This window comes from Petaurus breviceps, unplaced genomic scaffold (assembly GCF_028583685.1).
Source record: "Petaurus breviceps papuanus isolate PSGF00001 unplaced genomic scaffold, PetGlider_PUasm1.0 188, whole genome shotgun sequence".
Classification (NCBI taxonomy): Eukaryota; Metazoa; Chordata; class Mammalia; order Diprotodontia; family Petauridae; genus Petaurus; species Petaurus breviceps.
Genome location: NW_027185804.1, coordinates 22,892,243 through 22,914,485, shown reverse-complemented (window position 1 = coordinate 22,914,485; position 22,243 = coordinate 22,892,243). Strand labels below are relative to the sequence as shown.

Sequence of the window (22,243 nt, the reverse complement as noted above, 5' to 3'; positions counted from 1 at the left end):
AGTTGTAAAATGATATCAGATCACATTTCAGTGAGGTAGTCAAGGGTTTTAACACTGTTCAATGGTCAAACCGCATTTTCCTATCCTGGAGTATGAATTCGATGTGCTGCTACATAACATCAGTTACCAAGAGTTATGTTAACAAAAGCATGCCGTAATACCAAAAGTTGGGGGGGGGGGGTTTATAAGCCCTTAACAAAGTGAACAAAAGAAAGAATATTTTAGAGGGATACCACTGCCGATGCAAAAAAAGGAAAAGGCTTATTATACTGGGAAAAAATTTGATATATTTGAATAGCATGAATGTGATAAAAGTAACTCTAAAATAGGGTGAAATGTTGGAATGCCCAACTCTATGGCACAGAAAAATTATAAAACACATAGGCAGAATAAAAGAAAAAGTCATATAGAATGAATATTACAGGCATAAAAATACATTTTTTCTTAGCAGGGCAGTATTCAGTTTATTTATGTTTCAAATCTATTTAACGCAAGGGAAGAAAATGGAAATGAAGTGGGTAATGAAGAAACTTTTACTGCAGAAGTTAACTGATTGGATGAGTTTAAAAATCGACTTCAATTACATACCCGTGTTTCCCCGATAATAAGACACTGTCTTATTAATTTTTTGGACAGAAAAACACCAGAGGGCTTATTTTCAGGGGAGGGCTTATTTTAATGAACATTGACAGCAATTTTAATAAACAGGTAAATGTGAACAAAAAAATGTACCTTTATTCAATAAGCAAATCACTGGGGAAGAACAGGATGATGCGCTCACTGCTGCAGCTCTGATTGGATGCAGCTCGGAGAGTAGCGTGCGTTTCTCCGGGGGGTGGGGGAATGGTACATACAGAGGGTACCGTAATGTAGCGTGTAGTACAGGGGATCACCTTCACTACAGTAGCAATCTCAATAGGGCTTATTTTCGGGGGAGGGCTTATTTTAGAGGAATCTTGCACAGTAAGGGGAGGGCTTATTTTCAGGATAGGTCTTATTATCGGGGAAACACGGTAATATTAAAATTACCAAAGAGGTAGCCAGTACACAAGAACATAAATACTTGGATAGTTTGAAGAAAATAATCAAAGGCAGTTGATTTACACTGATCAACACATTTTTAATGTGGGTGAAATAGGTTTATTCTGGAAAAGGACACCTTTAACAACCTACATTTCTAAGAAAGAAAAAACCTGGACTTAAAGCATCTAACCATAGCGTAACCCTTCTATTAGAAGGTAATGAGTGGAATTTTAAATTTATACCAATGTTTATCAGTCTCAAAATTCTCCCTCTCTGAAAATTTACAATTATCTATCACTTCTAGATCTTCGGTGGTCAAATAAAACTGAAACTGTTTTTGAAAATATTTTTCAAGTTATCTAGCACAGCTATGGAAAAATGTTGCAAGGACAACAATATCACATTTAAATTTTAGATAATGTCCCAGGTAAGATAACTATACTTGTTTCATAGTGTTAGAATGCAAGCATATAAATTCACTAGAGACGTAGGCTAAGCTCTCTGCACCTACCAGTTATATATAAATGTTATATGTAAAATAGTTAATGTAAAGAAACAGCTCAGTTAAAGATGCTAAAAGATTTTAAATAACAATAAAAAACATTTCATCATATTGTTAATGTAGGCTTATATTTAGGTATGATAATCCATACCTTAAAAATTTTCATTTTCTTAAATTTTGCTTTCTATAATTATTTAGTAATAAACTTTAATCAGAATGTATTTTATCCTTTGCTATTATATTATATTGATAAACACATACAAAGTTGAAAGTTTTTTTAATTTTTATTACATATTTCCATTGGGCTAGAACAAATTACCACAGTTTACATATAATTATAATTTAAAATACTAGGAATCTGAATAATGCAAATATTCACACTAATTGAGACCTAGTTGTATTTGAGACCTATCCCCAACATTCAGCACAGGGCTGGCACACAGAAAATATTTAATAAATGTCTTTTTTACTCAATTCATTTATTCTTAAAATTCTCTATAACTAAACTGCAGTTGACCTAAGAATGTTTGAAAAATAAGGACAAATACAAATTATCTGTATTTAAGACATCTTCACCCCAATCTACAACTGATGTAACTAGAATTACAAATATTGAGTAACTCACTAAAACCAGATCAAATGTCTAATGTGGGGAGGGTGAGAGAGGGAAGGGATCGGGGTGGCTAGGTGGTGCAGTGAATAGAGCACTGGCCCTGGAGTCAGGAGGACCTGAGTTCAAATCCAATTTCAGATACCTAACACAAAAAAAACTAGCCATGTGACCTTGGTCAAGTCACTTAACCCCAATTGCCCTCCAAAAAGCAAGGAAGGAAGGAAGGAAGGGAGGGATGGGGGAAAAAAAGTTTAAAATACCAACACTGCTAAACATATCCTCACAGTGGTAATGAAGAGGCAAGAACTTTAATAAAGAGTCTCCAAATTCCATAAAATGAGCCTATCTACAGATCAATTTTATATAATTATCTAATTTTTAAAAATGTATTCAATACTGCATTTCTAACAAAACACTGTAGTGTCCTGTCCTAAACTGAAATGTTCTTTAAAAGCACTTAAGTTTGAGAAAAGAGGCAAGATGGCAGAGCTAGGCAGAAACCCAGCTGAACTCTCCCAACGTTCTCCTCCAAACAACTTTAAAATAACATCTCATATCGAATTTTTGAGGGGTAGAGTCAAGAAAAGGTCAGAATGAAACATTTTTCCAATCTCAGACAACTCAGGAGGTTGGCAGGAGAGGTCTGTGACACTGGGTGGAGGCTAATTCAGAGCACATGCAGGTGCAGTACCAGTGGTGGGTCTTAGAAGCAGCTGTGACCTGCAGCAGCTTTGGGAACTCTCTTCCCAGAGAAGGTAAGGTAGAGGGCTGGACAACTGGTCAGAAAGAGATTACAGGGAACCCTTTGCTGGCACTGGGTTTAGGACCTGGTGCTGTGTGACAACTCTATTGCCCATACATAATTCTAGGTCACAGTTCCAGGGTGAAAGGAGTGCTTGTCACAAGGGAGTAGGGGTCCTGGAAACAGTTCCAGGGCAGAGAGGAACACTAGTGCTTGCAGCTGCAACAGAGCAAGGGACTTGATCACAGCTCTAGGACTAACAGAAACACTAGCACATGCAGCTACAGGAAAGCAGGAGCCCTTACTGGATAAAGACTAGAGCACAGACAAGGAGAGCCATGATCATACCTCTTCCCACTCACACCACCTTGGAAGTGACAAAAACGTACAGGCCCCCAAGAACTAACTCTGAAAATAGCAGCATGAAAAAGTGTGAAGCTTGGGGTGACCCCTTCTAAACTCTAAGTGAGCAGGACCCAACTTTTAACTTAAAGCAAAGTCAAGAAATAGGCTAGAAAAGTGAGCAAAAAAAAAAAAAAGAACTTAACTGCTAAAAGCTACTACAATGGCAAGGAAGATCACATACTCAGGAGAAGCCAACAATGTGAAAACAGCTACAAGCAAAGCCTCAAAGGAAAAAAAAAACCTGCTAATTGGACATAAGTCCAACAAGAATTCCTGAAAGAGTTAAAGAGAGGAAAAATTACGAAAATAAATGAGAGTGATACAAGAAAATTATAAAAAGAGAATTAACTGTTTGGTAAAAGGAGCACAAAAAAAATATTGAATATCTTAAAAAAAAACAATTGTTCTATTTGTAAAAGAGGCACAAAAGCTCACTGAAGAAAATAATTCCTTAAAAATAAGAATTAGGCAAGGGGAAGCTAATGACTCCATGAAACACCAAAAAAAAAAATAAAACAAAATGAAAAGAATGAAAAAAACTGAAGAAAATGTGAAATATCTTACTGCAAAAAAATATATGGAAAATAGACCCAGGAGAAATAATTTAAGAATTATTGGACTACCTGTAAGTAGTGAAAGAAAAAGCCTACACATCATATTTTAAGAAATTATCAAGGAAAACTGCCCTATCTTACATCCAGAGGATAAAAAGAGAAACTGAAAGAATCCACTGATCATCTCCTGAAAGAGATCCAAATATGAAAACCCCAGGAATATTATAGCCAAATTCCAGAGTTCCTAGGCCAAAGAGAAAATATTGAAAGCAACCAGAAAGAAACAATTCAAATACCACAGTGCCAGAGTCAGGCTCACACAAGATTTAGCTGATTCCATGTTAAAAGGAGTGAAGGGCTTGGAATAAGATATTCTGAAAGACAACGAAGCTAAGATTAAAACCAAGAATCACCTACGCAACAAAATGGAATATAATCTTTCAGTGGAAAAAATGGAAATTTAATGAAATGGAAGACTTCCAAGCATTCCTGATGAAAAGACTAGAGCTTAATAGAAAATCACACATTCAAACACAAGACTCAAGAGAAGCACAGAAAGGTAAATGTGAAAGAAAAATCATTAAAAAATTCAACAAGGTTAACTGTTTACATTCCTATATGGGAAAAAGATACATGTAATGCCTAAGAACTTTATCATTATTATGGAAGTTAGAAGACGTCTACATAGAGGGTATGGGTTAATTATGTTGGAATAATGGGGTTATGGGATTTGAAGATCTCCCATGCCCCTTGAACTTGTTGACATAACAGGAAGGGGTGGAACAAGGAAAAGCTCAAGCTGAGAGAGGCTAGAACTTCTGGGAGCCAGCATCTGGAGGCTGGGCTGCCACTGCTGGAGAGAGAGAAATGAGAACTGAGGACTGAACTGAGAATTGAGAACTCCTGAGAAATGAGAAGAGAGGAGAACTGGGAGGAAGCATGACTGTGGTGCCAGTACTTTGTCTGTTTTGATGTTACTTTGTCAGATTTGTCTGCTGATGGAGAATGCTGTTGTTGTTGCAGAAGTCCTGGTACCTTGCTGTTGGTTCACAAGCCCTGAAAGAGGATTTTCTTATTGTATGTTTACAGAAATCCTGGAGGAGGGTCTTGTTGATGTTTTCAGAGGTCCTGGGACTATACTGATGATTTATGCTGATTCCTCAGATCTTGTTGTTGGGTCTAGGTTTATTTCACAAAGAGGGAATTGATGAGGACACCAGCAATGTGTATTATTGTGGTTTTGTTAAGTTTTATCTTCTCAGGAACAGAAACTGCTGAGAACTTGCCTCGGGTAAAGATGAAGAAAAGACCTCTCCTTGGGTATTGAATGCTGTGATGATGTTGTGACCTAGTTGTGACCTAGGGATGGATGGCTTTTGTGTTTTCCACTATCCCTTGAGAGGATACTTGGTGGTGACTGATGTTATTGTAATTCAATTGTGATCCAGGGATGGAAAACTTTTGACTTTTTTACTTTGAATGTAATGTGTTTATGATTGGAAATTCATCTCCAATTGAGGACTTACTAATGATTGAGTTACTCTGTATTTTGATTTCTTTTCTGTGAATGTTTTGCCTTATTTTGTCACTGAATAAATGTGGAGTTTACTATGCTTGTAATCAGAACCTTGAAGCTGCTTGTGCTTGGTGTTACAGTGAGAAAGAGGGATACACAGGGAGAAGCAGAGAGGAAGAATGGGGGAAATTATCTCCCATAAAAGAGGCCTGCAAAGGAAGAGCTTTTACAATGGAAGGGAAAATGGGTAGGGGTTGGAGAGACAATGATTGAACCTCATTCTCTCTCTCTCAATGGAATGGGTTCAAAGAGGGAAGAATTTGTGTGTATTATATATACAGACACAGACACACTAGGTTGAGCACAGAAATCTATCTTACCCAGCAGAGAAGCAGGAGGGGAAAGAGATGAGAGAAAGGGAAAGGGGTGATAAAAAGAGGGGAAGTAGATATGGAAGTGGTGAGAAGAAAAATAGACTTTTGAGGAGGGACAGGATAAAAATAGAGAGAAGGATAAAGAGAAGAAAACAGGATGGAGGAAAATACACAGTAATCATGAATGTGAATGGCATAAACTCACCCATAAAATAGAAATGTAGAGCAAAATGGATCCAGACTTCAGTATGTAGTTTATAAGAAACAAACAAGGGCGGCTAGGTGGTGCAGTGAGTAAAGCGCTGCCCCAGAATCAGGAGGACCCGAGTTCGGTTCAAGCCTCATACACTTAACACCCACACAAAAAAACTAGCCATGTGACCTTGGGCAAGTTACTTAACCCCAACTGTCCTCCAAAATCAGGCAAAAAAAAAAGATGAAAAAAAGAAACAAACACACTTGAAACAGAAAGACACATAGAGAATTAAAATAAGACACTGGAGCAGAATCAATTCTGCTTCAGTTTAATTTTTTTAAAAAAAGGCAAGAATTGCAATCATTATCTCAGGTAAAGCAAAAAGCAAAAACAGACCCAATTAAAAGAGATAATCAGAAAAACTACATTTTGCTAAAAGGTACCATAACCAAAAAAGTAAAACTGAAATTTTTTACTGCAAGTTTCTCTGATAAAGGTCTTATTTCTGAGTCAAATTTATAAAAATAAGAGCCCTTCCCAAACTGACAAATGGTCAAAGGAAATGAACAGGAAGTTTTCAGAAGAAGACATTAAAGGCATCATGTGAAAAAATGCTCCAAATCACTGCTGATTACAGAAATGCAAATTAAAACTGAGATACCACTTCACACCTATCAGAAATGACAATTGCTGGAGGGTACATGGGAAAATAGGCACATTAATGAATAGGTCTGTATCCCAAAGAGATCAAAGAAAAATACAAAATATTTATTGTCATTCAGTCATTTTTCAGTCATTCCTGACTCTTTGTAACCTCATTTGGGGTTTTCTTGGCAAAGATACTGGAATGGTTTGCCATTTCCTTTTCTAACTCATTTTACAGATAAGTAAACTGAAGCAAACAGTAAAGTGACATGGCCAAGGCCACTCAGTAAATGTCTGAGGCCAGATCTGAAATCAGAAAGATGAGTCTTCCTCACTCCAGGTACAGCACTGCATCCACTAGCCACCTACCTGCCCTAACAAAATATTTATAGCAACTCTTTATTGAGGCAAAGAACTGGAAATTGAGGGGATGCTGTAATGGGAACGTAAATTTAAAGATCTTCCCTGCCCCTAGGCAGCTGGAGCCTGGGGTGGGAGGCTTGTTTTTCAGTTGATACTTTTTGATTGGCCAGTGGGTCCAAAAGGTTGTTACATTCTCTGAGCCAGGAGAAGGCTATATAAGCCCTGATGTGAGGCTTTGTTTTGGGGCTCACTTTGAGAAGTGTTCTGTGATTTGATATGGATTCTGGGAAGCCGTTGTCCAGAGCCCCCCGGCTTTGAAAAACCCAGATGTTGAAAGCCAGATGTTGATTTGGTATGGATGTAGTGGTTGGACAGTTTGAAATCTGTCTACTAGATCTGTTTCTGTCTTGATAATTCTGTCTGTGTACTTTGAAGTTCGGGGTGCTGACCTTTTCCCCTGAACAAGGTAAACGATATATGTCTGACTGATTAAAGTAAGCTTGTTAACCCATTTTGAGTTGCTTTCCTTTATCAAAGCAGATCCAAGAACCTGTGGTGGCAGCCACCCTGAAGACGCTTGGGGTGCTTGCTGCTACAGATGCCCATCAATTAGGCAATGGCTCAACAAGTTGTGGTATATGACCGTGACAGAATACTACTGGGCTACAAGAAATCATAAAGGGAATAGTTTCAGAAAAACCTAATGAGACCTACATGAACTGATGCAAAGTAAAGTAAGCAGAACCAGATCACTGTATATAGTAACAAAAATATTGTAATGATGATCAACTGTAAAAGACTTAGCTACTCTTATCAATACAATGATCCAAGACAATTCTAAAGGACTCATGATATGAAATGTTATCTACCACCAGAGAGAGAATATATGAAGTATATAAAATGCAAAATGAAATATATAATTGTTTTCACTTTATTTTTCTTGCTGTTTTATGTGACATGGCTAATATGAAAATTATTTACGTGATATCACATGTATAACTGATATAATGTGATATTTCACATGTATATTGCTATTGCTTTGCTTCTCAATGTATGGGAGAGTGGTTGAAAGGAGGGAGAGAATTTGAAACTCAAAAATTATTTTTAATGTTAAAAATAAATAGCAATTTTTAAAATATAGAACAGAGATTTAAAAATTAAGTTCCTCCAGTCAAAGGCATTTAAAGGACTATAAAGTGAATGTATTTTGTATATATCTCAACTTTTATTTAAAAAACTATATAAGAAAGACTAAAGGGGAAGGTGTAGAAAATTATAATAATCATCTTTTCAACTTCATATACTTGGAAAAGGTACCTGATATTTAGACAACATTGGACTCTAGGAAGATCTTGAGGCCTAGAAAAATAAATTGTCAAAACATGGTTAACTATATTCCATGACTTACAAAGAATATTAAGGTCCCAATGTAGCCTACACTATTATGTTTCTATAATTATATTTTATTCAACTTATTCCAGATTTGAGGCAACTATCTATCTCATTTATATGTCATTTTTTTAAAAGCAAGAAGTCTTTATAAACCTTCTACTATGTAACCCTTCTAAAAGGATTGACCACACACAATCGCTTCATGAAACGATGGACAAATACAAATAAGAAGAATGTAAAAGCATTTAAAGTACAGATTTACAGGAACAGGAGAGGCAGTTAATCTAACCCCCTCATTTTAAAGCTAAGGAAACCTAAGACCACAAGTTCAATTAATTAATTGCCCAACATTGTAAAGAAAGTAGAAAACAGAACCAAGATCTACATTCAAGTCCTATAATAGCAAGTCCTGCACTCTTTTCACTATACCACTGCTACAAAGTATCACCAAAAAAAAAAAAATGTGCTCTTTCTCTTGCCCTTTCTCACCACAGATCTGAAAGAAGGGCCAAGTATGAGAAGTCCAAAGAGAGCTAAATGAAGCTCAAGAAAAATTATGGTGATCATTTAAGGAATCCTAAGTGATTTTAAAATATTTTAAATAGTACAGTTTTAGGAGTTTCATAAAATGCCTTAAATTTAGACAATCATTTATCATAGTCAAATATTAATGATCAATTTTGATATTACACGAGGGAACAGAGTCCTAAACAGAGTGAGGACATCGATTTCTTTTTTTCTGGCCAATGGCTTTTTTATTTAAAATAAATTTGTATTGATATATTTTGCTTTTTATCAGCTACATTTCCTACTGTATCCTTCCTCCCACTTGTCTTCTAGAGACTCATCTTCTATAATAAGGAATTTTAAAAGAGGACAACAAAAAAAGTAGACAAAATTAATCAACATACTGAAAAAGTACGACTCAACTATATGCCCTGTTTCACATCTCTGGTCTGCAAAGACCTGGGTAGAAGTATTTTCTCTATCTCCTTTGGAGCCAAATTTGATGATTATAATTCTTAAAGCATGAAGTTTTGTTTTGTTGTTGTTCTTTCCGTTTACATTGTTGTAGGCATTAAGTATATTTTTCTCACTTTTCTTTTGGCTTCACTTTGCATCAATTTCTTTGAGTCATTACAAGATTCTCTATTCATCTTATTAATCATTTACACAAGCACAGTAATATCCATTAGTTATGAATTGTACTTTTTTAGTCATTTGCCAAACCAATGGCCGTTTACTTTATAATTCTTGACTATCGTGAAAAGCGTTACTACATTTTGTTGCATATAGCATCTTTCTTTTTGTTTTTCATCTTCTTAGGGCATATGGTTAGCAGAGGAATCTCTGGAGGAAATGGAACTTTTAGAAGGTCACCAATTTCAAAGCAAAAGAGTGATTATCATTGCTTTTAAGTTACTGGTTTACTAATTTTGTCAACAGAAATTTAGAAATTTGGATTACATGACATACTGCCAAATCAAATAAATCTTTATTTTGCTTTTCCTAGATTCTTTTCCAAACAAAACAATGTATGATCAAATCTCAAAAACCATATTCTTACTGAAAAAACTTGCATCCACATAGAAGGAATCATCATAAGAACTCACCAGGTTACCACAAATAAAAGAAAAAAAAGAGAATGAAAAAACAAGATATTGATTATGATGAATTTCAATAATCAAACTAATCAAAAAATAAAAACAGAATTTATCATATGCATTTTGCAGACTATCCTTTTCTCCAAGCAAAAAAAAAGGGGGGGGAGGGGGACTTAGTTCTTTCATTAATAAATACAAATATGAGGACCTTTTTTTATTATCATGAGAATAATCAGCAATCATAAAACAACCCTAATGAAGACATCAGCATAGGACACTAAAGTGTCTTGGATTTAGAATCAAAGGTTCAAATTCTGACATTTATTATCTGTACCCCTTTGGAAAAATCACTAAATCTCTTTGACCTTCAAGTTTCCTTCTCTATAAAACAGAGGGGTTGGATTAGACAGCTTCTAAAGTCCCTTCCAGTTCTAAATCTATGATACTAATCGAATTATAACATGTTATTTAAATTGCATAAAAAGTCCAAAATTAATTATTTGGTTAGGCAATAAGTAACAACTAAAGTAATTTCTGAAATCAAAAAAGTAAAATATTTTTCTATTATTCATCAGTATGTACACCAACAACAGATAAGCCAGATTTCATCAACCTCAGTGTTACTGATGTTAGGTTGTTACACTGTTTCTTACAAAAGTTTTACAGATTCACTTATGGCCATGACAAGACTGGTAGTAAACCAGCAGCACTATGAATTCATACATTATTATAAAATGTTGATTTTTTTTAAAAAGTTTGAAGATGTCAATGTTATAGAAATGCAACAAATACTATAGTTAAGAAATGAAATCAAGCAAGCATTCTTCAAGATGAGCCAGATTTTTGCCATGTGTGTGTAGCATACCCAAAGTCTTAATCTACTAAGTGTAAAGGCAGCTTCTTTGAATACAGAGGGAGTATAACAACAAAGACTTTTCTGCTTTAGTTCTACCTATACTGGCTGCTGAACATTTTTCAAGTACAAAGTAATGAAGTGAAAAGAGTGACAAACTTGGAGATTCAGGACTGATTTTGAATCTTGACTCTGTCACTTATTGCTCATTGACTTCTGCAAAACATGAAACCTTTCCCAGGGTTTCGTCACCTGTAAAATGAGGGGGTTGGTCCATAGATGACTCCTATGGTCCCTTCTAGGTCTTGATTAGTTCTTTTTTTTACTTTTTATTTATTCTTTTTTGCTTTTTGGAGGGGGGAAGGTAGGGCAATTGGGGTTAGGTGACTTGCCCAAGGTCACATGGCTAGTTTTTGTGTTAAGTGTCTGAGGCCTGATTTGAACTCAGATCCTCCTGACTCCAGGGCCGGTGCTCTATTCATTGTACCACTTAGCTCCCCTCTTGATTAGTTCTTATGCTGGAGTCCATGAACTTGTTTTTTTAATATTTTAATAATTGTTATTTCAACTTAACAATTTCATGCTACATATCTGACAACATCATTCCGAGGAGTCCTTAAGTTTCCCCAGACTGCCAAAGTAGAACACACCACCAAAAAAAGGTTAAGACTCCTTACTCTAGATTTATGACCTAAAATCTTACATCAAACTTCTCCAAGAAATCTGAGTGTCCTGTGTCTCTTCCTTTTACTACCTTACTCAGTTACCAGACCCTAGCAATAGAAATACAAGGCATCACACTTTGCCCTCCAACCAAACTGTCCCGCTCTGACTCCTGAGCACACAAATCTGTCCTCCTGCCTCCATGCCTTTTCTGACACCGCCCCCTCCCTATGCCTGAAATATCTGTCTCCTCTTTTTCTCCTGCTCATCTTTTTAAGTTCAACTCACATCTGAAGTCCTCTGTGAAGCCTTCCCAGATTCTCCTTCCCCCACATCCATAGCAACTCCCTTCTTTTCCCTTTCACATTGTACTGTTCTGAAGTTCTTTGATACATTTATTTAATATTGTGCATACCTGTATTAGACTGTAAAACTAAAGATGCGTCACATCGGCATTAAGTGTTTTGCATACGTACCAGTACCACAATGTTCAAGTAGAGAGGTACTTAATAAGTTATTTTATTTTCATTCTTTAAAATCACTAAAAAAACACAATTCAACAGCAAATGCTAGTAATGCATTGAATCAAAAATAAAAGTAGATAAGGCACTGAACCAATTAACAAACATATAAGCTATAGGGCCTGTGCCTATAGGCCACAAATGGCCCCTGCCTTCAAGGAAATTACATTACATTGATACTGTGACAAGTATGTAAACAATGATAGAAATTGTTTCTGTGACCCAAAATCTTCTCCAGGTATTTTCAAATTTAGTGCACAATAACAGCTGTAAATCTGCAAACTGAGAGCATCATGCACCAGTCAAAGCTAAAGAAGTTTTCATTAAAAAAAAAAACCTGAAGAACTGGAAATTCCCTTATGTTTACTATCAAAGAAAAGCAATAAAATAAACAGACAAGTGTGCAAAGGCTGGTTTATGTGCAGAAGATCAGTACCATACAAAAGTTTTTGTTTTTTTAATAATTATTTTCTTATAGTCAACATAACTTGCAAATTTCAAATTTTTCAGGAAAACTTGTTGGATTCTGAATTATTTCTCTGGCTTTACCCTCATAAATATTAAACTAAGTCAAAAAGATCCACAAACACTGTTAAGAAATGACAAGCAGAGTGATTTTGGAAAAACCTATATAACTGATTCATAGTGAACAGAAATGGGAGAATATTGTGCATGGTAACAGCAATATTGTTTGATGAAAAACTGAATGACAGCTATTCTCAGCAATACAATGATGCCAGACAATCCAAAAGGACTAATGATGAAACATACTACCCAACTCCAGAGAAAGAAGTGATATTGTCTGAATACAGACTGAAGCATGCTATTTTTCACTTTCTTTCTTTCTTTTGATCCTTCTTGTACAAAATGACTAATATGGAAATGTTTTACATAATTACACATGTATAACCTATATCTGATTGCTAACTGTCTCAGAGAGGGGGAGGGGAAAGAGGAAGGGAAGGGCAGAAGTTGGAACTCAAAATTTTAAAGAAAATGTCAAAAAAGTGAAAGAAAAAAGAGTCACAAATATTTTAACTGTGAAATACAACAAATATCTTAAAGTTTTTGAACTTTCCAATCTAATTTAATAAGCACTAGATCCCTGTTATACTTACGCACTTACTATATACAAAGCAGAGTACTAGGCACTGGTGATATAAACACGAAACAACAAAATAGTTCCTGCCCTAGAAGAGCTGACATTATAATGGAGAAATATATAGTTGGATATATGCAGGATATATTGAGAAAGTAGAGAGCACAAATAACTAAAGAAATAGTTTCTTTAGTGTCACATAGAAAGTGACACATAAACTAATAAACCTGGGAGAAATCTGGAGAGTAGATTCCAAGAACAGGGGAAATAAGCTATATAAAGACATGGAGGTGGAAGGTGAACTGCCAAGCACAGGAAAACAGCAATTAGGTCAATTTAGCCAGACTTAAAGGGGAAGGGTATTCGATGAACCAATTAAGACTGGTAACAGCCAGATAGTAAAGGACTTTGGCAAATTCAAGAGTTTGTATTTTAATCCTCAAGACAATAGGGAGCCACTAAAGGTCCTTGAGCAAGGGGGTAGGAAGATTGTTTTAGTAGCTGTTTGGAGGCTATATGGAACAGAGAGAAAATGGAAGCCAGAAGATGAATTAGAATAAAATTATAAGAGTCCAGGGAAGAGGGGATGAAGGTTTGAACTAACTGGTAGCCATATGAACAGAAAGAGGGTAGATGAGAAAGATGTTGTAGAGATAGACTCTGGTTGGCAAATGACTGGACATGGTAAGGGAAAGAAAAGCTGAGGATGACTTCGAGGTATTAACCTGAGTAACACAAGAAATAGTGTTGAAATAGGGAAGGTTAGAGTAGAGGTGGGTTTTGAGATGCCTATGGGACACCTAGATGATGTCCAAAAGGAAGAGTCAAGACTACATGGCTCATGGAAAAGTCTAGGGCATTATCTTACTGGTACAAAAATAACTGAACCAAGGAGAGCTGATAATATCACTAAGAAAGTATAAGAAAAAGAAAGGAAGAGGGCCCAGTGCAGAGCTTTGCAGGTCCATCAATAGTTAAATGGTTGATGACCCAGCAAAAAGAGTCAGTGCACAATTTCATTAAAAACTAGAAAGTAAAGAGGGAGTATCCAAGAGGAGGGGGGCAATCACGCTATCAATGAGACAAAGAATTTTAAAAGTTTGAGAACTGAGATTTTGCAACTGAGAGATCTAGTAACCTTGGAAAGAATAAGCTCATTGATAAACCTAAAAAAGTGAAATCAGAAACTAGATTGCAAAGTGTTAAAGAGTGGGAAGAGAGGGAAATGGAGGCAGTTGAGTACAGACAGCTTTTTCTAGGAGGTCTGCTATGAAAGACAGGAAATACAGGATATCTTGTGGGAATGGCAGGGTCAAGTGAAGTTTTGGTTTTTTGTTTGTTTTCTTTTAGGCTGAGGAGATCTAGGCATGTTTAAAGGAAGAACGTTGGGAACCAGTAGATAATGAGAGAATGAGGATCAGAGAAAGAAGATGATTGATGTGGTGAGATGAAAGAGGACAGAACTGAGGGTACAAGCAGAAGGGCTATCCTTGACAAGGATTGGGGAATGATGTAGAGGACTTTTGAAGTATAAAATAAAGGTGAAGTATGACAGATTGCCCCTATTTCCTCAATAAGTAGGAAGTCAGGTTCTCTGATGAAAGGGAATGAAGGGGGAAATGGTGATATAGGAGAATTAAGGAAAAAGAAGGTCTGAGATAGTTACTATGGGTAGTACTACAGAAAGTCAATTAGGAAAGAATAAAAGGATTGCTAACTGCAGCAGTGAGGGCCAAGCTGAGATCAAATAAAAATTTGTAGAGTATCCAGTCAATATGGTTGTGAGACTTCTTCCAGTTTGGTTCAGCAGCCTATAAGTATAAGTAGGGAAAAAGATAAAGGGATTGGGATATGGCAAGGCATGAGTAGGGCCAGGACAAGGAGGCAAAGGATCTTGGAAGAAACAGTAAATTAAACAGGTTCACTATAGAGGTCAGATTGGGAAAGAAAATGAGGCCTGAGCAGTGAAGGATGGAATGAGAGGAGGCTGTAGTAAAGATAAAGAACAGGTTTAGAAGGGGTGAAACACAGGGAGAGATGGATGGAAAGAGAGCTGAAAAAATTAGGAGTGGAGGGCTTTAAGTATCAAATGAAAAATGCACTGTCTTACAGAGAACCAACAAAAATTCCTGATCTCTGACAGCTAATAAAGCTTCAAGATGACTATCTAAACATGATTGGGGGGGGGGGGGGGAGGAGGGCTAGAAAGGGAGGGAACCTGTTTAAAATTTAGTGTCATTAAACTGAAAATAATTTAAAATTAAGATCATCTATGCCACAAGATCAATTTTCAAGTCTAAATATACTTTGCGTTGACATACTACATGTCACATTAACTTTGATGATATAATCAAATACTTTACTATATAGCAATAGTTTATTATTATTATACTATACTAGTATATATTATATATTATAATAGTTATATTATATATACTATTAAATAGTTTATTATTATTATATTATTAAATTTGCAATTCTACTTGTAGATACACAAGTAAACAATTTTATTGTGGTATAATCATTATACTTCCAAATTATAATTAACTATTATAGGATTTTTTTTTAATTTTCACTTTCAAAAAGATGTGGTTCTGTTTAACACAACAGTTTTCTAGCTATCCATCCACAAGCATCTGAGACTAACAAACACCTCCAGGTATTTTAAGATTATCAAAAAGTTTTTACATATCTTACAGGCAAAGTGCCCCCAAAATCCTTCCACTAAATTATTTCACTTGAGGAAAGGACCTTACTTCATCTCAACAAAAGTTTAGATGCAAGTTTAGCATCATCAGAAACAAAACTTTATTACACTATACAATGAACAAATTTTTCTTGGATATCAAATTCCATCTTTAGCATGGAAGCTCTACCTGGCTTATTAATTATTTAAAACTGGCAATGTTATACATTTGAAGTCATAGTGTTCCAAAACTATAAGATATTTTTTGTGTTATTAAACAGATGACAAACCAGTATGTAGAAACATAAATATCATTTTCAAAGCTCTTAAAGGATTGTTTTATAGATTTCTACAAAGTCCTTGCAGCAAGTATTTCAGAATCCACCATTCTACAAAATTAAGTTTTTTTTCTTTTTTTCATTTAAGAGGAAAAAGCAAAGTAACTTGGAATTATTGTAATTAGTTTTAATCAACTCTTTTTTTTTTTAATGTCTAAAATGGAACTATTTCACAAATCCAAACAGATTTTTCTTTTCTCCTATCAGGTTTTACCTTACAAGTGAATTTCATAGTCTATCACAAATAGTCAGAAACATATGTCAGAAGAAATAAAGGCAGACAAAAAAACTGATTAAAAAATAACTTTTTCCATAGTTGTAAAAGTCAAACTGAATTTTACTGAACATGTGAAAGAGTTCCTGTGATAAATAGTCAGGAAAATACAAAGGAATTATATCTGAGTCTTCTCCCTATGCTGGTGATCTCCACCTCACCTCATCTCCCCATCCCAATCTTTGATCCAGTGACACTGGTCTCCTAACTGTTCCCTAAAAAAAGATACTACATCACATTACTCCAAGCATTTTCACTGGCTGTCCTTCATATCTGAAATGCTCTACCATTTCATTTCTGCCTCTGAATTTCCCTGGCTTCCTTCAAGTCCCAGCTAAAATCCCACCTTCTATACAAAGCCTTTGCCAACTTTTCTTAATTCTAGTGCATTCCTTCTGTTGATTATTTCCAATTAATCCCGAATAGTTTGTAGATGGTTGTTTTGCATGTTGTCTCCCCCATTAAACTGAAAGCTCCTTGAAAGCAGGGACTCTCTTTGTATTACCAGAACTTAGTATAATGCCAAGTACATGCTTAATAAATATTTATGACTGACACGATGACTTTGTGTTTCACCAGGATTTGTGCTTTAAAAAGTCCTTCATGACAGATTCTTCCCTACAGGAAAGGATACCAATAAAGGAGGAGAAAGGTCCACATCAGTCTTATTATTCATAAATAAAGTAATTCCTCTTTTTCTTTGTAACCTTTTTTTTTTTAATCTCCAGTGACTTAGTAGTCACATTTCTAAGGGTGATACAATCTTTCACACCAATTCCACTGATATTATAGGAGGGAAAAATGAAAGGTGAAGTACACTGCAGTATTTTTCCTCTAAATAATATGTGGAAAGTAACCTGACTTCTTATAATCAAACTTGCTAGTAGTAATCTTAAGGTAAAACAAGTCAAAACAAAAAAAAAGACAGGTTTAGTAAAGCACTTAAATTACCACTAAAAATTTTCTAAGCAACACATTAAAAAAGGGGGGTGGGGGGGGGAAATCAGCTTAAACCTAACAACCTAATTAAAAAATGACTACAATAGCAACAACAGAGTAACAAAGTTGAAAACTTGTCAAATGACAGGTTGTAGACTAGCCCTATGTTTTAATTAAAGCTCCTTGTTTCATATGTTTAATTAAGATGCCTTTACCAACAGCATAAAACTTTTAAAAACTATACTCAAAATATCTTACCATTCCTGGATACCACACCTTAAGAAAATCCTTTCCATGCTGAAGAAGAAACCCAAAAAGAAGAGGTGGGGAAAAGTGGAAGTAGAGAGGAAGCAGAAGACAGAAAGAAAAGATGGAAGTAGAACTCAAGGAATATAACACCAGAAGACAAGAGATGCTAAAGCTATTTCAACTAGACTGATCATTTAACAGGTGTCATTGCCTATTCTTATCCTTCCAGCTACCACAATTGCTCACTTACTTTGTCTTCATAAATAAATGAACTTTGATCTCCAGAAATTTGAGCTTTTAGACCAAAACACACTTCTCTTTTTTTTTCCTCAAATCAACCCAACATCCTTGGTCTCTTTTCAGGATCTTTCACATATTTATATGTGAAATGACAGTATGTTTCACCCACATAGAAATTGTTTGGAACCAACCAAAAAAATACCATATGTTTAATAATTTTAAAAATTTGGCCCTTGGTGCACATAAATGAAAACACATTTTATGCCACCAAATAAATGGTTTGGATCTCTAATTAACAGCACATTTAAAAGTCTAACAATTTGGTCCTAACTTGGCTGGAAAAAAAGAATAAAAGCTTTCAGAAATATTGACTTAGCACCAGAAAAAATGTAACTTTAATTTTTTAAAGTAAATAAATCTTCTCAATAACCTACAGGGAGGCTTAAAAAGAAAAACTGACACATTTATCTCCCAATCTCAAGTCATACAAATACAAATATCCATGGCAAGGCAGACCTGAAATCATAAAAATATGACTGGCTCAATCCTCTGCCAGTTCAGTAAGACCATACAAGCAACGTTTTCATAGTCCCGAATGTTTTGTACTTTAATCATGGCAAACTGGAATGACCAATACTACAACCTTGGTTCAATTTCCATGGCACATAGAGACAGTTTAAATAACCAAAGAGAGTAGCTTGACCTGCTAAAAAAACAAAGTATCTAATTTAACTAAAATGTATGCAATATAGCTTTTATTCACCACACAAATGAAAGAGTTAAAATTCAAAATAAGGAAATTCCAAAGCTGCAAAAGCTATACACTAACAGGTAATTTTTTGCCCAAAGCACATTTAATTCAAACTAAATCAACCAAAATAAGTGACTCTGCTCTCATAAGATATGGATTCTAAGTATTTCCCCCACCATATCCTCAATTGATACAAATGTCATTAATCCCTCAAATTTAGCTCCAAAATTGTATCATCACTCATTTGATATTAACTGCTTAAAGTATTACCTAAGAGGTGGTCTTTTTTTTTTCAGCAGCTGGATCCCAAAGCATAAAGAGCTTTATAGAAGATTCTTATTTGACCTAAATTTCCCCTATAAACAAATGGTTGATCATAGTAAAGATCTTAACTGTTTAAGGCAATTCGCATTATTTAAAAGGTGAACAGCAATACCATATCATGCTTCTTGAGGATACTGCCTTTAAAAAGAGAGATACAGACAGGCTGCCTCATTCTGGACAAGCTGAAGTTCTACTTAGTCCTCAAGAGTGGCTTCCATGTAGAGCATATCACAATGGAGGTCACAAAGGCTTAGAACTGGTCCATTTACAAGGATCATTTCAGTGAAAAAGGTTGTACCTTAGTACAGTATTAGAGCAAAAGAAAAAGATATTCTAAGCTTTACTAAGGCAAGACATTAGGAAATTAGGAGAGCTGTAACCCTGGAATTTTACAACATCCTAATTTATTTTGGCAACAACATTATAATACTGTAATTATAAAAAAGAGAGTAACAAATTTAAACATGCTAAGTTACAAACTCCTTTGACCACTAAAGGTTCTGACAAATTGTGTGAAGACATCTTTTCATCTTCTAACCCAAATCTGAAGACTCCTCAAAATGCTACATGTTCATGCTTCTGAATCAAATTAGTGGGATTTCTGTCCTAAACACAGACTGGCAAATTGCTCGTGTATGGTGAGAAGCAGAAGACTAACTTTCCTCAGGTCATTTTAAAAGACCAAACGAAAAGTACAGTGTAAAAAATATATGCTATACTTCATCCTGATTTAAAAGAGAAAGAAAAAAAGAAAGAGAAAAGATGGGAGGGGGAAGTATTTTACAGGTATGACATATACTCATTAATTAATCTAAGAAACATTAATAAACAGTTCTAGGTTTCTGAAATTGATGTTTCCCCCCCTTGCATTCCTCCCCACACCTGTCTAAACTTATATTGTCTTATCACTAAGTATTCATGCTTCAGATATTTAAAACAAAAACAAATCAGGTCACCAGTGTACTGGTCAATGGTAGCTTGAAAACTGTTTTCTAAAGCTCCTACAAAAAAACTGGTTAAAAACAAGAATCTATAGCCATTATATCAACCTAATTACAATTCTTTTATTTTGAAGTTTTCCATGAACAGAAATCACACAAAAAGCAATATCCTGGATAGACTTAAAGAGAATATTAACAAAAGACTCCCACCACAAAATTATACATGAGTATGAACCTACAATTCCAGTCCTAGAAGCTAATGACAAGGTTTTTAAAGTCACAATGATGAATGAAAAAGTCCATATGAAAATAAAATAAGGCTGATTCCCTATCTGCTTGTCTGACATATATGTTGAGTTGTCCTCTGAGTCTTCTTATGAATTCAAACTGTTTAATAAGTAAATACAATCATAATCCATTAAAGTTTGCTGTTCTTTCATGCACATCTTCTTATTCTAATTTACTTTATTCTATTTGGTTGAAAATTATTTAAATGAATCTCAATTACTATGCTGCTTCTCCTCTGCCTAAACTGCAGTTAACAACATATGTGAGGCATTAATGCAGGAGGCTCAAAGATACTAGTTTTAGGTGCCTGGCACACTTGATATCCTGATACTAATGAACCATCAATTTACCTTTTCACCTCTTCAACATTAAAATAAATTTCAAAACTTAAAAAAGTTCCACCACTACCTAATCTTATCTTAATATATAATGTACCACACAGTCCATAAATGTAAAAAATAACTTTTTGATTTAATGGTGTCTTTGCAATTTTATTTGTTTTTCTTACTTTTAGCACCCAGAAAGGAATAATATATAAGCAGAACTATAACAAACTAATTAATGGAATTTTGTTTACTTTAAAAACTAAGTCTAATACTTGAGCTCAATTATGACCTATCAAGACCTTATCATTGCTCATTGTATAAAATTAGCACTGCAGTTGCAACCATAAGCAGAATCTGGTCTTATCAAGTATATGGTGGATGGGAGAATCCCAAATTTTTAAAAGTCAGATCTCATGAGCTACTACGAAAGTAGGCTCTAAAAAACTATCACAAAAATTACCGTGGAGACTGCTCAAAGTTTTAATCAAACAAGAAACTTCCTTCTTTGGGAAAACTCATCTTTAGCATTAAGCAATAAGAACTTCAGAAACGAAGTCCGAGGCAAAAAAAAAAAAAAAAAGTTTTCACCTAAGTACTTCCACTTAGGGAAGTACCATCAACAAGAAATGACCTAAAAAACAGAAAAGTATTTAAGCAGTTCTTTCAAAATAACGATGTGAATATATAAACGCCTGAACTAGCCAATATTTAGTTCCCCGAATGCAAGAAACAGAGCTTCCAACAGAACAGAACAAGCTCTCTTCACAAGCCTGAAGCGCTCGTGAACAGAAACATGACAGGTGGAGAGAGGCAATTCCTGTCAGACCTACCACGAGTTCGTGAAAACACGGCTTCTAGGACTCGGCGTGTTATGACTTCACGACGGCCGGGGCCAAAGGCGTTTAAATGCCGACAACCCCACCTCCCCTCGCGCCCCTCTCTTAAAGAGCAAGTCCCTCCACTCTCCGCCGAGATCCACGTACCATTTTAAGGCGCCCGTCTCCCTCGCGACAAGAATAGAGACATATTTTTGAACCTTCGCAGAAGTTTCTCTCCCCGCCCGCCCGAAAGGGAAGCGGCGGCGGCCCCAGTAAGGGGAGAAGTTCAGACGACAGCGGCAGCAACAGCCGCCGCCGCCGCCGCCGCCGCCGCCACGCCTTCCCCGGCCCGGCAATTGGAAGCCGAGCAGCAGTATCACATTTCTCTTTCACAACAATCACACACACACGCATCTCCCCGGGAGTTTGACACACTCCATCCCCGCCGGCTCCTCCGCACTGCCGCCGGCAGGGGCAGTCCGGGGGCTCCGGCCCCGGGGGAGCCCTGATGCTCGGGGGAGGGGGCCCTGGGGGTCGGGTCAAGGGGCACGGCCCAGGGACGGGCGTCGGGGAGCGTTTTAGGAAGAGGTCTGAGGAAAAGGCAAGGGGGAGAAGTGGGGGAGGGGTTATGGGGGTCCCAAGGCAAATGACAAGGGCAGGAAGGCGCGCGGGGGGGCTTTTACAGAGGATCTGGATGACAAGGGGAAGGGAGAGGGAGATTAGGGAGGGCTCTAGGGCACTGCCAAGGGAGCGAAGACGCAGGGAGAGGGTTGAACGAGGGAAGGGGGGTCTTCCAGGACAAGACAAAACTTTGAGCGGCCGCTAAGGAAGGAGGGCCGGGGCCCGCCCCGTCCGAGCAGCACCCCGCAGCCGGACAGGGGCCCGCCGAAGTCCCCCGCGGCCGCTCCGGGTCCGGGGTGCGGGGAGGAGGCCGGCCCAGCCCGCCGGAGGGGGATCTCTCCGAGGCCCCTCCCGTGTCGGTGCCCTAGACTGCTCCCTAATCC

At 36.5% G+C, this 22,243-nt stretch overlaps 1 protein-coding gene across 8 annotated transcripts in view; it reads right to left on the bottom strand.

Moving 5' to 3' along the window:
- The window catches only part of HIPK3 (homeodomain interacting protein kinase 3), a 168,603-nt gene that overhangs the window by 76,718 nt on the left and 69,642 nt on the right, over positions 1-22,243 (bottom strand). Inside the window, exon 1 of one of the 8 annotated variants that reach the window (XM_069091375.1) lies at positions 21,405-21,423. The exons of the other annotated variants lie outside the window; for them this stretch is intronic. The gene's annotated coding sequence lies outside the window, so the exon portion shown is untranslated. Of the gene's footprint in view, positions 1-21,404; positions 21,424-22,243 lie in introns of those variants that run through there. 8 annotated transcript variants of the gene reach the window in all.